This window comes from Alexandromys fortis, unplaced genomic scaffold (genome assembly GCF_014885135.2).
Source record: "Alexandromys fortis isolate MF-2015 unplaced genomic scaffold, M_Fortis_MF-2015_v1.1 scaffold_2_1_26212458, whole genome shotgun sequence".
In the NCBI taxonomy this organism is placed as follows: domain Eukaryota; kingdom Metazoa; phylum Chordata; class Mammalia; order Rodentia; family Cricetidae; genus Alexandromys; species Alexandromys fortis.
Genome location: NW_026067930.1, coordinates 14,315,191 through 14,331,792, shown reverse-complemented (window position 1 = coordinate 14,331,792; position 16,602 = coordinate 14,315,191). Strand labels below are relative to the sequence as shown.

Sequence of the window (16,602 nt, the reverse complement as noted above, 5' to 3'; positions counted from 1 at the left end):
GTTTATACCTCACTGATTTTGCGGTAAAACTCCTACTGACTGGCATTTTTTTTTCTCACCATGTTAGTACGTCCTTAGAAAAGAATATAGAACTTATTTGAAAAGTTACATTCCACCGAGGTTTCTTCTTGAATTATTTATTCTATTTTTTGAAGATGAGGGACTTACTTGCCAGTCTTTTCAGCCCCTGTGACTTAAGTCTGTTTCTATGATATAAACAAAACAAAGTTAGCCAATCTGGGACCTAGCGCTCACGAAGGTTACTCTGGTTATCCCGTATTCATGTTGATTTCCTCAAATCTGTCACCTGCTCTAATTCTTAGCACAGAATGTGTTCTAAAAACATAACATCATTAATAACGATAATGCTAACTTTCTTCCTGGGATCAGGCAGAATTATATTGTTGCAAGTACGGAGGAAGAAAAACAAGAGTGTCTTCCTTCTTCCCTTCTAGGGTGTCAGCTGGGCTCTAGCAAAAGATAGATTAAAGGAAGAGAAGTCAGTAGAAGCTTTGAGCACCTGTGTGCCTTACACACAAGGAGAGCGGCGCAGAGATGAACGATTTGAAAACTTTGGTTCGAAGTAGGGATTCCACAGTGTTTTAGCCAATGAGGACTACATTTTCGGAGAAATGTAAGAGAATAGAAAAGGATGAAGGGGCCGTGGGAAGACAAACGTTTGTATTGCGACGGAAGATTAGTTTGCCTAGTGAAGCCTGCCATGCAAAATGTTTCATGTTTCTGATTTACACTGGCAAGGACCTAAAATTTTCTCTGGTGAGGAACTTGGTGAGAAAGGGAAGGATGGGCACCTTCATACATTTATTTCCTACATTTTGGCAAGATGAAGGGAAGATAATATTTTTTTTTATTTATAATAGATCTTTACTAACTCATGGTTAGAGTACTCATTCTTGGTTAGAGTACTCGTTATACCAAACTAGCATGTTTGGGGATAGCAAATTTAGCTACTTTTCACATTGAAAGTAGTACAAATTGAAAATGAAGGGAAGAACTCATCTTTCAGTATTGCTCATGGAGGGAAAAATTACATTTGATTTAACATCTATGGCCTTAAAAGGAGTATTCAATAAATCACATACCTAGCTATAAAAGATGTTTGTTTGTTATTTGCAAATATTTATAATAAAGCTTATACAATTTTTTAAAAAATAAGGATCTGTGACTTAAATAAAAATTTAAAACAAGAGCTACAAGGTAATGGAGTAAGGAAGTAAGAACCTATGTAAAAATCCATTCTGAAATACCTGCATTGAAGAAGAAATTGAGATTACTGTCTTGTATAGCATAGTGATTAAAAACATATATCCTGGAGCCAGACTACTCAGATTCCAATCTACCTGACACGGTTAAATGTAATTTCTTGGGATCAAATAACATCCTTGGGAATGAAATTGGAACAGGAGGAAGAGTATCGGCCTCGCAGCCTGGTGCAGACTAAATGGGTTAATGCAGTTAAAGCCTGCAGAGCAGTGGCTTAGGAACGGGGTCTAATGTTTATGTACTTACTATACCTCTTTTCTCTGAGAGTTACCAGCGGTTCTTACAAGCAAAACACAAAACAGTAAAACACAAGTTGCTCTAAAATGAGCAAATAAACAAATGTTAAATTGTACAAAGTAGCGCAGCTGACCCTCAGTACAGGAAACTGAGGCTCTATGAAGTTTGTGGTTTACTTTCGATCTCCTGGGCAACAAGACCAGGGCTTGGAAGAGAAGTGCTGACCCTAAGTAGAGAACTAGGGTTCTTTAAGCATCCCTTTGCAGCTTCTCTGTGTGTTATCTGTCTGATCTTTGAGAATCGACTCAGCTTCTCTGAGTCTAAACTTCTGTATTCGTTAAACAGAGATAATGGTATTACCTATCTAGGAAAATTGCTACAGCATTAAATGAGTCATTGGATATAAAGAGCTGTGCAAGGTGCCTGGCTCACAGCGTATGTTCAGCAGATCTTAACCTGTATTAATGGCAATATAGTCTATCTCGACTTACGCTTTATGGAGTCTAGATTGCATACTTAGGGCCACATAATTGAGATCAGTTCTATATTTTGCATCTAATTCTTGCTCCTAACTAAAGCATATAAGACAGAAACAATCCGAAATAATAGATAGATGCATAGAGATAAATACTGCAAGTACAAGGCAAAGTCATCCCTAAAGAAGTAATTAATTATAAACCAAGTGGCTTGAGTGTCCTCCTCTTTCCCTAAGTTCACACACACAAGAGGCTCTAACATTTTGAAGCCCTTCCGCCTGAGAGCTTCAGAGACAAAGAAAATGATATTCTCCGGACAATGTGACCTGTATTTAGCAACCAGTCATTTCTAGCACCAGAACAGAGTCCCGTGTAAGTTGAGTTGGCTTGATATGTGAGGACTGTTGACTCACATTGTCTTCCACGCACCGCCTGGTTTCCACAGGCAGAGTAGTGGTGTTGCTATAAGGTCTGAGTAATACCAGAAAAAGAACAAGGGCTCTCTGTGGGAAAAAGTTAGGGCCTTCATTTGCAAGTAATTTGTAATGAATTCTCTAAAAATATATGCTTTTAAGGCTTTCAACTGGTTTTAAAATGTGAAGTGGCTAAATCTCTCGAAGCTGTCTTTTTTTTTTTTTTTTTTTTTAAACAAAAGAGGACTGTGGTCTGAATGATAATGAGAGTCACTGAAAAGCAAATCTAATGGGGATTTCTGGGAAGATGTAGTCAGGATCACAAAATCCCAACCCAGGCCCCAGGAGCATCTGTGCTCATCAAATCACTGATGCCATGCGGGTTCACAAAGCCTGGGGCACACAGCAGCATGGGTAGGCACTGTAGAGAGTTCAGTGAGGTGAGCTAGAACCTGTTTAGTCCCCACTGGGGAGATAAGACTTACAGCCGACCAACTGACTTACAGCTCACTAAATCACTTCATCCAAGGCCAAAGGTAAAAGACCTCAAAATGAAGAATCAAAAATATGACCCAGTCAAAAGAGCCAGCACTTTGAGTTATAGAAAGAAAAGAGTTCAGAAGCCTATGAGGATCAGGGACTACTTCATAGAGGCGGTGAGGTGCTGTTTGAAACTCAGTGGAAGTGCAACCCAGTAATCCATGTGAGAGAGTCACTAAGGGATGGGCAGGGGTTGATACACCTCAGTGGGGCCAGACAGGAATAGTCTGTGCCCTTAATAGCCTGTAGGTGCAATGCTTAGACTTCTCATGCTTTATTAAACTTGACTGCTGGGGACCCAGTCTCCTCAGGCAGGATGGCTTGAGCAGCATCTGACCCTGGCAGAAACACCAATCAAAGCCCAAGGGAGAGTCTAAAAGATGCCTGAGAAGGGATTAACTAACTGTACTGTCACTTAAGTCTCCTGTCATCCGCTGTGACCACGTGAAAATGGAAGACTGTGTGATCTCTAGACTAGACTTTCGGCATTCCCCCTTTGAAACACTGATTCTAAGATCTGATAGACTCTGGAGCACAACAGCCTGGCTTCTCCCTGTTAAGATAGGACCCCATTCATGAAGCAATTTGTGCCCAGTTGGGGCTTTTTGAAAAATCACACTCTGGATGGCTCATCCCCTCAGCTCTCCATTCCCACACTCCATTCTGTTTTGTAGGTACACTTCCTGAGTTCATATTTGCTGAGGACCCTGCTGCTTCACTTATAAGAAGGGAGTATTTATCCAGAATTGGAAGAAAGTTTAAAGCAGGGACTAAACATGCTGGATTTGCATTTGATACAATGAGAAAAGCAGTGGATGAAAATCCCAGAAGAGGGATTAGAATCCAGTTATTAGGCAACACTTTTCATAGTCAATCAATGAAAACAAGCAAAAAAAATTGCTTTCTTTTTGTCTGCTTATCAGCTGAGTGATCATATTACAGATAATTCTTAGATTTAACTGAAATATGATGAAGTCTGTGTTCTTAACAATTTGTCTTACCTCTTAGAACTGGACTATGCAAAGAACAGGTGCTGACACTTGTCCACAGTCTCCGGGCTTATTTATACACAAGGCATTGTGCAGGAGCCATGATGCTTGTCTGTATGGATTTGACGTTGGAGAACCTGTCTCATGATCCTGGAAACTGGACGCCATTCCAATCAGTTATCCAGACAGTAGTAAGCTGGTTTCAGTGTGTGTCTTTCTCTGATGCTGTCTCAGGACTGTAGGCTCTGTGGAGAAACTCCCCTTGGTTTTGAGAAAAGCCGGGTGGTTATGAAATATACAGACCCTCTGGGTGGTTGCCTAGCAGATGCTACTATTTATGCTAGATTGTATGAGGTGAAACCAATTTGCTTAAAAACCAATCACTATTTCATTCTCTCCCCTACACATCTTTAGCTCCTTCTAATTCTTCATGTATGTTTGTCTTGTTTCTACCTCAGGGCAGTGAGTTGTGTTTTGCCAGCTCTTCATGTTGTTCAGTTTTAAACATTAGGTAAGCTCACCGACTTATTAACTTCACAGGGGTTTACCGAATGTCCACAGCGCACCCGATACTGCCTGTAGGAACAATAGATGCCTATCCACTACTGATACCCTTTGTTATCTCTTGCCATGTAGAAGAAACACAGGGCACATGGTTCTAATAGGAGCTTCTGGTCTAGTGACTAAGGCAAAAAAATAAGGAAACATGTTGATTGGTGTGGTACATGCCGTATAAGGAAACATGCCGATTGGTGTGGTACAGGCTATAAAAGGAAAAAGAAATAACAGAGGAGTTCAAGTGACCTGGCCTTGGGGGATACAATGGATGGCAACAGGGTAAATATAGTTTCAGAGCACCATGGTGGCGAAGAGGTGGCAGAGTATCACCCACCATGGATGGCAGAAAATACAGAGTAGAATCCCTGAGCTGGTAATTCTCTCATTTGCCTCATTTTAATTTTTTTATTTAATTTATTTATTTTTTGGTTTGTGGAGACAGGGTTTCTCTGTAGCTTTGGTGCCTGTCCCGGAACTAGCTCTTGTAGACCAGGCTGGCCTCGAACTCCCAGACATCCGCCTGCCTCTGCCTTCCGAGTGCTGGGATTAAAAGCATGCGCCCCCACCGCCCGGCCCTTGCCTCCTTTTTATTGATCAAGGACCCAAAACAACAAGACACAACTGCCCTTTGATAATATGGAAATACTATCACAGACATACCTTGATGAGTGAGTTAGCAATTTTTTAGGCATTTTTCAAAACAGTCAAATTTGGCAACCCTAGTTATCCATTATACTTGGTATTGCCATTGGTTCTACCAGAAAGAAGACTATCATCAATTGCGGATTCCTGGCCTTGGATTTCAGATCCATGAGCCCAAAATGGACCTATTTTCCATAGAAGGGTTGTCCAATCTGTGGTATCATGTCATTATCAGTAGGAGCCGTTCTAAGACAGTAGAACTGTTAAAACTCCAATATTCAGACATCAGGACTTAGCAAGATGGAAGGAGGGCCTTTGAAGCCGAAGGAAAACCATATGTCATGGCTGGGTGTGGAGACAGACATGGAGCGGGACTACTGCTGGTTGTCAACAGAACTGGGCTATAGAGAGTGGCTAAAGGGAGGCAAGTCAGATGATAAAGGGTCTCATTCCCACGCTCTATAGCATAGATGCTTTGGAAAGCAACCAGGCGCTGTACAAAAAGGGAGGCAAGTCAGATGATAAAGGGTCTCATTCCCACGCTCTATAGCATAGATGCTTTGGAAAGCAACCAGGCGCTGTACAAACATTTAAAAATTATTGCATTTGTTTACCTATGTGTGTGCACATGTGAGAGCCATAATGTGTGTGTGTGTGTGTGTGTGTGTGTGTGTGTGTGTGTGTGTGAAGGGAAGAGGACAACTTGTAATAGTTGATTCTCTCCTTCACCATATGGGTCCTGGGAATCAGACTTAAGTCAGGCTTGGCTATAGGTTATTTTACTGACTGAGTCATGCCACTCACCCAAAGTATTTTTAAGAGATTGGTAATATTGCCGGCGGTGGTGATGCATGCCTTAAATCCCTGCATTTGGGAGGTAGAGGCAGGCAGATCTCTGTGAGTTCGAGGACAACTAGGGCTGTTATACAGAGAAATCTTATCTCGAAAAAAAAAAAGAAGAGTAAATAAGATTGGTGATATAATAAAATAATATTTTTGCTTTAGCTCCTTCTGGTGTTTCTGAGGAAACAGAATTGTGAAAGAGAGAAAGAGAAGGAGGAAAGGAGGGAGGGATGGAGAGAGAGAGAGAAAGAACGAGAAGCTGTTTAGGACAGAGTTGTTCTATAGGACAAAGGTCATATGCAAATTTGGCCTAGATTAGTGCAAATAAAGAGCTGTGGAAAGATGTGCATGGTTGTGCAATCACTAGGGAGGCAGAGGCAGGAAGGTTGCCGCAGATCTGAAGCCAGCCTGGCCTACATAGCAAGTATCAGTCACGTGTCAGATGAGAGTGGGAGGTGAAAAAAAACCGCGATTCTTCAACATCTTGCTCTTTATATCCTGTTGATTAGCACCAACTCATCATTTTTTGTAAACATTTCCTGTTATTCACTAACTGAATATGTGTTGTGGTTAACGACTACAGACCACATCACATCCTGTGGTAACGTGATCAGCTATGACCTATAAAAGCTCCTGCAGACGCTGGCAGTCCCTTCAGTGAGTTCCAGCCAGCTCAGAGGTAGTTTCGCTATTACAGTAACGTGAGTAAGTTCCTTCTTTTAAAATCTGGTTTAGGCTTAGCAGTGTGGTGCTGTAACTCAGGATGTGGAACTTGCCCTAAGATCCTCATGTCTTCTACCAGGCAACAAGGCTGCCGGGAGTGTGGAAACTCTGTTTCTACCCAAATCACCGACACACACAGGTGAGTCAAGGTCCAAACCCTGTGCAGCTCCATTCTGTTGGCAGCAGCTAAGGGTTCACTGGTACATTTTATGAATTTTTAGTTGGGTTTCAGTGATGGATTTTGTTTATTTTATGGTCATTTAGTGCTCTCTGCAAATGAATTAATGGTTTATAAATATTTTTTGTCTCCTTCAGAAAAAAGTGACAGAGAATTGAGTTAGTATCTCTTTTCTATTTATCTTATTTTTCTCTAAATGCAACTTGAAAAATTTGTAGCTACTAGGAAAATATTTTCTGAGCCAGTCAGGAGGTAAGAAAACCAATTCTATATTATTATGTTACTGCTAAATACTTCCATCATTACATTGTGGTTCTCCCTTTCATTTGGTTATCTATGGCTGTAATGGCAAGTTGAATTAATTAGTTCGGTTGAAAAGACCATCAGACTGTGTTCTCCTTGCACTATGAAATACAGGTGACTGTGGCTGGATTTCTTCCACCATCTTCTTTGCCAGACAGGAAAGAAAACAAAGGGAAGAAGCAAGCCTTTCCCCAACCAACTTCAAGGTAAACTCCCTCTCCTCATAAAAGTATTATTTCTGCTCTCTGGAGAAAAACCAAACTCCTGCACCTCCTNTATATATTTCCTTCTCCATTTCATTTTCTTCTGAAAGTGGTTCTACAAGTTTAACTCTATTCTTGAAAGTCAAACGCTAGGAACATACTTTGCAGTACTGCTTGAGTAGTCCCTAGGCTAGCCTGCATAGGCAAGTCAATGGTGGGAAAGAAACACAAAAGACTGAGCACCAATTCATTGGGGCAACCCGCACTTTTCTCCAATAGGGTCGCCTCCTTCTGCTGACCTTGTTTGAAGACTTCTCCCAGCTTTCAAGCATCTGTTCTTTGTCAACACCAATATGTGTGATGTTAGCCCCATTTTCTGTGATGTAACGTCATGTGACTTCTTCAAACAGCTCATTATTAAACTCTGGGGACCTCACGCTCCTTCAATAATAGAAACTCTAGGTTCAATGTTTCAGGGACCATGCCCTTTCTGTTCTGTAGACCGGACTAATCCTCCTGCCTTACTTAGGGAAGAATCACTCTTTACTTGGGCCAAACTTATGAATCACCTTATGTTATGTCCCTCTCAAATGTTGGTTTCCCGCCAACCTCTTTTTGGAGAAGACATTTTGATATCATGGACCTTTATTGACTTACTTAACCTAGTATACGGCCTGCCAGGATCAGATTGTAATTATAGTAATAACCACGCACCATTCCTAACTATAGATAGAACTTCTCCTCCAACCCTCATTCAGGCAGTAACTCGACACATGATCCAACGCCTTTCTCAAGAGGCTCATTGGCAAGAGACCAGGAACCTCAATTGGAGGGTGGCTAAAATGCTATGCCTTCATCCAGGGGTACCACTGCTAAGACCAAAACCAAAAGGAAGAAAATTGTTTTTAAGGCCAAGGATGCAAAGGGAGCGTCAATATTGAGCTTCTGAGGCACTGAGGATGTTCAGATTCCACAGGGGGTGTGCCCTGGGAACTCACATCCACGTCCCATTTTTCCCTCTCAAGTAGACTCCCTTTTCATGGAAACAGGTTAGCATTCTCCATTTTTTTTTCTCTTCTCTCCATTACAAGTTCTCATGGGGAAATCTATTACTTTACTGTCTTCTGCCTCTCAGGTATATCCTTACCCTTTGGCAGAAGTTTAACCTAGAGAAATACACGTGAGTTACAATATTAGTTGGGATGTAGAAGAATGTGGGCCTCAAAGGGCAGCCTTAACAATAGCATTATCCTTCCTCCAATGCCAGTTAGATGATTACCATAGAAGACTGGGGGAGTGGTCCGAGAGGCCACATATACAGGTTTTCATGGTCCTATACCATCACTACCTCTGCAAAGGAAATGTGAAGATAAATGAAGAAACTCTAGATACAATGGAGGTCCCTCTATTTTATGGTCCTCTTGTCTCTTAGGGGTGTTCACCATTCCACTCTCTTTGGAGTAATTCCTGGTGGCCCTCTCATGTCACAAGGAAAAAAATCCTAGTCTCCTCCTGTACTTGGTGATGATCCCTTTAAGGTCCAGGAAGCAGAACTTCAACTGTTCTTTAACCCTTGCAGGGCAAACCCCATGTAAGGCAGAAGAAGCTGCCTTTTTGGTAAAGAAGGTAATTGGGCCCAGAGGAATTCCTACAGTGCAGGTGACCCTTTTAGTGGAAGATATCCAACAATGAAGGGGAAATTGAATGCTTATTCTGAAGATGCAGATAAATTTGTCAGTGTGTTTCAGACTCTGACCGTGTCAATTGATGTATACTGGAGGAGGAATGTCTTGCTACTCTCTGCATTATTATAAAGATGGGATGAATAGAAAGGAGGTAGACATGACAGCTAAGAATACAACAACTGCTGCTCCACCTCATGTGGATTATAATACTAAGGAAAAAATATAGATGGGATCAAAATTCCTGGAGATTCTTACTCAGTGGAGGAAAAAGGACAAACCCATGGTACTTGTTTATAATAAAAGCAGAGAGATTTCCAAAGGTAAAGCTGGAAATTCTGCTGTTCTCTTACTAAAAAACCATGATTTCTTGTTGCTACTTCTTAACTCTAATCTTGTTACTGTTATGAATCATACTGTAAATATCTGATATGCAGTATATCTGCCATGTGACCCCATGGGAAAGGGTGGTTTGACTTCCCAAAGATGTTGTGACCATTGGTTTAGAGAGATTATTGCTTCTGCTTTGATCTTCCACTCCAGTCACAACCGTGGCTTCGTAGGATAATTCATCCACGAATGTAATTCATAGCTAAAGAAGATGAATTTGCTGACCCATAACATCCAGACTCCAGTAAGCTTTCAGCAAATACACTAATACTGATCCTATAACTCTGGAGGAAAAAGCATTAATGGGACAATATTTCATCATCCAATCTGTTTCTGATACAAGAAATGAACTACAAAGATTACATATGGAAGCCCAGATCCACCAAATCAGTTATTGGGCTTGGCCTTCACTGTCTATAGAAATCAGAACCTAAAGGAAGAAAGAAAATGAGTTTCGGGATAAAACACAAGCCAAAATAATAACAGCGATAATTGGGGGTGACTTTGATGGAACCTCCAAAGTTCAGACAATGCCTGGAGATATGAACCCTGTCCTACTAACCAGATATCATACTGGATGCAACCTTGAGCAATTGTCAGAAGAAACCACCATGACCATGAAAGAAACTGTGTAGTGTCAAATTCAAGCTCAAATAAAAGCCTTGTGGGGGTGATCCTCAAAAGTTCTTTAGACTTACTGCACTACAAAAGGCACCTTTTTCATAACTCTATGATGGATGCTTCTTTTATTAATAAACCTGGAAAAATACAACAAAATATCAAAAACATCTTCAGAGTCGTGAATTAAGAGCCTACTTACTGGTGTTTCAACTATGATTTGGCAAAGTAAATACTAGTGCCCCCCCTTTGTGTGTGTGTGTGTGTGTGTGTGTGTGTGTGTAAGGTCATCTAAGAACTAATTTAACTTAAAAAATTAAAAAGTAAAAAAAAACCCAGATTCTTATTTTGACCAAATTTTATACTTCAACCAGTCTCTTTAGAGCCTTCTTCAAACTGGGCTTGAGCCTCAGTAATGCCCAGTCGGTGTTTGTAATGAATCTGAAAGACCCCCAGTGTGGGCAGACTCTCACTCAAGTCTCGGGATACCCCCCCCCCCGCAGTAACTCACAAGAGACTGTTTTTGCTGCAATCACACGAGTTTTATTGACAGGAGCCAGTGCATTGGGGCCCAGACTCATAACCCATGCAGGGGAGGAGTTCGACCCCGAGTAGCTGGAAGAAGGGGTATTTCAGGGAAGAAACCACAACCCAGTAATCCAAGTCATTGGAAATTCTGAAAATACCAGTGATAATCACAAGGGGGTAACTCCCTGCTTCTCAAGATTATCCTCTAAATTACAATCTAACTATATCTTCAGCTAATTCCTGAAACAGAGTCACTGAACTGACTAATCCTAGATTTTTGGCTCTTCTTTTCCTGCTAGAGGGGTCTGGATTTATCCGGGTCTTTCAAATCCAGGTAGAACAGTCACTCACAATCTTTCATCATGATCAATGACCACTCTTGAGATCTGATACTTTATTGGCCTCCTCAATCCTCACCCCTGATATTTAGGTTTTCAACTTCCTTTTAGCCGACAACCTTTAAAGACAAGTTAACTAGAATTCATCCTCTCAATATAAATCAAATTACTCTCAGCATTTTTCAATTTACCAATGCTTCACTCTGTTCATTTGGTATAAACTCCAAGCTGTGTTTTTTATTGGAAGTTGGTCTCAGTTTACTCTCTATTCCCCTTCCTCCACTTTAGGAGCTCCATTAAGACCTGCTTTGCTGGTTACCAAGTGCCCCATTTATAATTTTTCTTTATTCTACCATTAGAGGTTTTCGGCACCATATAAGTAACTACAATAAGAGATTACAATCAGTGTGTGTGGGGGAGTCAAGAAGAGCCACAGTGGAAGAGAGGAACTCTGGATGAAAAGCATAAGGGACTTTTTGTTTGTTAAGGAAAACAGGATGAATTTTTTTTTTTTTACTTAGAAAAATAACTGATTTTCCCAAAATCTGAAATGAGAATGTAGGGAAGACCTGCCTGAACAGAGAAGGCTGTCAGTTTCACAGAAAGGCCAACTTATTTACCGTCGTCAAATCTAGTTCAGTGTTGATAAGGTTGTCTATAAGATTTTAAATAAGATTTTAGCATCAAATATTATGCAGATACAATACTACTATTTGGTTTTCTCTATTAAAATGACAACAGTTTCTTAGATTAATGGTCTTCTCTTAATAAAATATTGTAAAAGACTTGCCTTATGAATAATCTATTGAAAAGTTAAACATTCAGATCCTTAACAGTATAATTTTCTGTGTTCTATGTTGATTTTTACCATGTCCTTGATTATTAAGGAAACAAAATCTCCACTTAAAAGATCTACAAGTGAGTTGTCACGCGTATTCTCTTCAACTATCTTCCGTCTTTATTTAGGATTCATACTCAGATCCTGCATACGGTATGCAAGTAGTGTTGTTGAACTAATCCTGAACTCCCTAAAATTCTTTAAATGCCATTTGGTTAAATAGGAAATCAAGTTTTGTTTCTGAGCACCACACTGTCCTGTTCAATTGTGTTCAGATTTTCCGATAACTTTATGTATTTTACATTTCCCAAATCCTAAATGAGATCTTTGGTTTTGTCAAGGAAAAAAAATGTATAATTGAGTTGAGTAAGGTAAATACGACTAAAGTGGACTACTGTTATAAGAAAACAACGGCGTCTAATTCAGAGATTTCTGGTAAGGAGAATGTGAAAGAAGCTCTTATAAGCGGCGATCCTGACTAGCAAAGTGAAGGAGGTACAGTAATAAAAGCTGGTGTGTACTTTCATGGAATGCGGATGAGGAGAATTTCAATTAGGTTAGGAGAAAATGGAAGTCTCCGGGGTCAGAGTTTTCACCCTAGGAGGGCTATTTGGCCTTCTGACTAAATCAGTGAGGTCTCCTTTAAATCATTACACACAAAGAAAAAGGGGAAATTAAAGAAAAAAAAACCATGTATTAGCACAGAAACGAAGCTGAAACCAAGGACATGTATTTCAGGGGAGTAGAGGGTTGGCGGATGCACCCTTCTGATTGAGCGGTAAGAGCACAGTTCCTTGAGTTTTCTGATGTTCTTGCTGATGTTCTACAGTACCTGGGCAATCTTCCTCAGAAGATGACTTAGCATTTCAATGGATAGGTTTAGTGGTAAGGACAGCTGCATGTCCAGGAGAAAATAGGGCCCAATCATAGCCTGCGACAGCCATGGTTCTTTATAAATGCATGACAAGATCCTGGGATTTATCTGCCAGAAAAAAAGCAGAAAACCAGGACTACAACAAGGATTGGTACAAAGAGGTTTAAGTCTCACAGGAAAGAGACAAAGTATAAGGGTTAATTTAGAAATACAGAGATATGTAGAGAGATTAAAAGAAACATGAAGATCAGAAAACTAGGTTGAAGGTCGGCAATTTGGGCAAGGTGCAGAAAATTTGGAGAAGGCTGACAATTTGTATAAGGTATAAGAACCAAGTAAATTTTGAAAACTGACATCCAAATTAACATGTCTACAGTGCAAGAAAAAAAAAAGATTAAATCTCTGCCAAAGCTAGTTTGTATATCAGTCTCATGCAGTTGCAAAGGGGTATAAGGCAGTTTGAGCAGAAGTGCACAGGACTAGAATCTGGTAATCCAGAAGACTGGACCATTGTCTCACTGAAAGGTGCATATTCTCCTAAAGTCTCCTACTTTTTGATTTTTCTTGACCACTCAGTCAGGGATTTGTTTGACCTTGCTGGATTTGCCCTGCCTCGTCACACAGGTGTAGCGAGAATGGCAATTTGTAGGGAGATTTGCTTATATTTGCTCTGCTGGAAGATATAGTGGACAACCTCAAATTGTACTTCTCAGAGTCTCTGTGGGTAAGAAGCCAAGCTAAGAGCTCATTGCCCCGCGTGGCTTGCAGAGTCTGTTGGTAGCAGGGATTCTATTTTCCTTAGGACTCCAAACGACTCCTGAGCCCGATGGGAAGCAATTTTCTTCCTTGCCTATAAGACTGGAGACTCTGAAGGCCAGGTACCAGGCACGATTCCTCCAAATAGCTAGGCATAGCTCTTAAAGGTCTATTGTAAAATTTGATGAAACGAGAGTCATTTTCAAATACTGCTCTCCAGGATAAACCTTGGTTAAATTGCCTGCGTTTCTAATTTTCCAGCTTGGTTCTATTCTGTGGGTATCTGAGATAGTCCTCTTTTGTTGCTGATAAATCCCTCTGCCCTGTAGTTAATTTGCCAGTAATGGTAGAAAGTATCAGAGTATAACACATTCAGCTACCGAAGACAGAGTTAAAATGGCTGTGGTTAGCATTATTTTAAGCGTTTGAAAATTAAAAGACCCAATGAAAGTTAACTACAAAATAATGTAATTTAATTGCCATATTTTGATTATTTATCTGACACTTAAAGTCAATTCAGAAGTTTTAAGCTAAATATACATACATGGGAAGATTAATTCTATTTTCAAAGAAGAGTGCATATGGTATCTAACTTACGAAAAAGATAAGCATATTTTTCACAGAGAAAAATTTCAGATATAATAGTTATGAGCCATCATATGTCATGAATATCAAGCACATAGAATATACCAAGAATATGTATATCAGGAAAATATATTAAGTGTGTGTGCATAAGCAAGGAACATCTGAATGAAATAAATCTATTTCTGTCTTGCTGAAAGGGAGACTTTATTATACTTAATTCACCGTATCAAATTACTCCCATTAGCTGAAGATGCACCTAAACCATGTGAACTTGAGTTTTTAAGACATTCTATTAAAGACTTTATAATAACAATTACTTTTACCTTGGTCATATGGAAACTTAAATTTCTTAATTTTATAGGCTTTTATTTAGCTCTAAGCCGGTCCAAAATGAGCCCCTTTAAGGGATTTTATAATTGAATGTGGTAATACAATCTGGATGTAAGAAAACATTGCACAGATACGGTTTTTACACACACACACACACATGCATGTATGCATGCACATGTGTCCATACAGACAAATATGTAAATAGCTTAACAGATTCTAATTTTGAATTTTAGCCATGATTGAGGCCTTATCACAGAAACATAAAGCTTGTTGGTTTATAGAAAATAATGGAGTCTCATCTGCCGTTTTCATTTTTATAAAGATTATGGTTTGGTAGAAGGGCAAATGAAAGTCACCAGCTTGTAATAAGGGCAGAAGTCTTTTCACCACTATTGGTATAGAGTGTCTTTATGCTGTCCTTGGACCTGATGTATAATTTCGTGAAGGCTGTGGGCTAAAGTAAGGAGGTAGAGAAGAGACAGTGGTAGTCGTCTGGTATTTCTCAAGCCTGCTTGTGGATAAGCATTTAGTTTGTCTTTTCTTAGACTTGTCAGACTCAGACTGCTCTTGTTGGTGTCCCTAAGCTCCCACAGAGCCACCAGTAAGGGTGTGTGTTGCTTTCATGCGATGCATGAAATCATAAGAAAGTGAGAGGCCAAAGTGAGGTCCGGCAGAAGTGGGCAAAGAAATAGAGTGCATGGAGGTCTTGAAGTTGAGAAGATTCAGACTCAAGTCAGGCTAAGTAAAGACAGAGGAGGTGGAGATGTTGGAACAGATAATGGAAATGCCTGATGATAAAAGACACTGGGGAAAACAGGTGGCCTTTGAGGGAAGCCATGTCTCTGCAAAGCTTTTTGAAAGAATGTCATGGTTTCCTTCTATAACAAATAAGAGGGTGAGAAAAAAAGCTACGTACTACTTAGGTGAGATCTTAGAGGTAAGGAAACAAACATCTCTTCACAGAATGAGACAGTTTGGGAAGATTCTGAGTTTCGTCAAGAGCATAATCTAGGATGTGAGGGGTAATAAATGATTGACAGTTTACCTTGACAATAAAAGGAACTCCTACCAGTGCTAGAGGTCTTGGACCTGAAACTGAGGTATGGTTTCCTAGGAGTTTAACCATATATTTTTAAAAATGTGGAAGTATTTAGAGAAAGAGAAGAAAAAGACAAAACTGAGGGAAAACTAAAGTGGACTTTCAAAGGAAAAAAAGATTAGAATTATGAGATATTAGAATTGGGAGGGTGGAGACTCACCATTGTGGATTTTGCTTTTCAAGACAGGCTTCAAAGAGTTCAACACGATGGCATTATCACTTGGGCAAGGAGAGCAGGAGGGAAGCCAGCATTCTGTCCAAATCACAGCACGTTGTAGAGAAACAGCAGTTGAGGTGTAGTCAAAATTCTGTTCAAATTGTGGCATCCTTACTGCGGCAGGAAAAAAAATCCAGTCTAGACATGAACATGAAAACATATCAAGAAGGCTATTGCAATAGGAAGAGGGGAGAAGTATCCCACAAAGTCTCTTGAAGCTCAAATCACAAATGTCTCATGAAAAGAATGAGTGAGCAAAGTATTATATGCAGACTTGGTCATGGAAAGAAGTGCGCAAGGGAGAGGTGGAGATGAGAGTGTTTTTGAAGCCTAGCAAACACCATCAAACCCTGTGAGAACAGGAAAGCCAGTGCAGGAAATGTGGGTTTGTGGTCATGCACATACAGGAAGCAGCTCCACTTTTGTCGGGCAAACAATTAAAAGCATGGGAAAGGTAGGGAGGCACAAGGGATGGGTGTCTAGCGACCCCTAGCAAACCAACCATCGTTTGTACCAAGAACATTTGATTAGCTAGCTTCATTAGCTCCTAAAACTAGTGTCATCTCCGAGAGACCCCTGGACAATCATGCAGGTTCTTCCCCCCTTCATTGGAAGAAGGCTTAGAAATGGTGCTGGTTATTTGAAGCATTACAATAAGACACATGGGAAATATTGTTAAACATAACGAAGTTTACAACCTCCCCTGTGTCACATTTGTACGAGTCAATGTTAGTTATGGGAATGTTTTAAAAATTGTATTCTGCACAAGAAGGATGAAGATGATGGTGAGTGTTTCTACTGCCCATGATAGACCTTTATGGACCAGAGTCCTACTTGCAGCTTTTTCTAATGTAAGACAACAGTGTAGCGTTATGCCATGTTTTAATTCCTTTTTGAACATTAACATGGTTATAAGTTTATTTCTTTCACTTGAACCTCGCACCTCTTAGGCTGGTTG

General features: G+C 40.1%; 1 long non-coding RNA gene across 2 annotated transcripts in view; it reads right to left on the bottom strand.

Moving 5' to 3' along the window:
* The window catches only part of LOC126503377 (uncharacterized), a 30,470-nt gene extending 14,514 nt beyond the window's left edge, over positions 1-15,956 (bottom strand). The window contains exons 1-2 of one of the 2 annotated variants that reach the window (XR_007592274.1): positions 15,588-15,956; positions 3,952-4,200 (exon numbers count right to left, since the gene is read on the bottom strand). This is a non-coding gene — a long non-coding RNA (uncharacterized lncRNA). The remainder of the gene's footprint in view (positions 1-3,951; positions 4,201-15,587) is intronic. The other variant, XR_007592275.1, reaches the window with a different exon arrangement.
* Between the last annotated feature and the right edge of the window lie 646 nt (positions 15,957-16,602).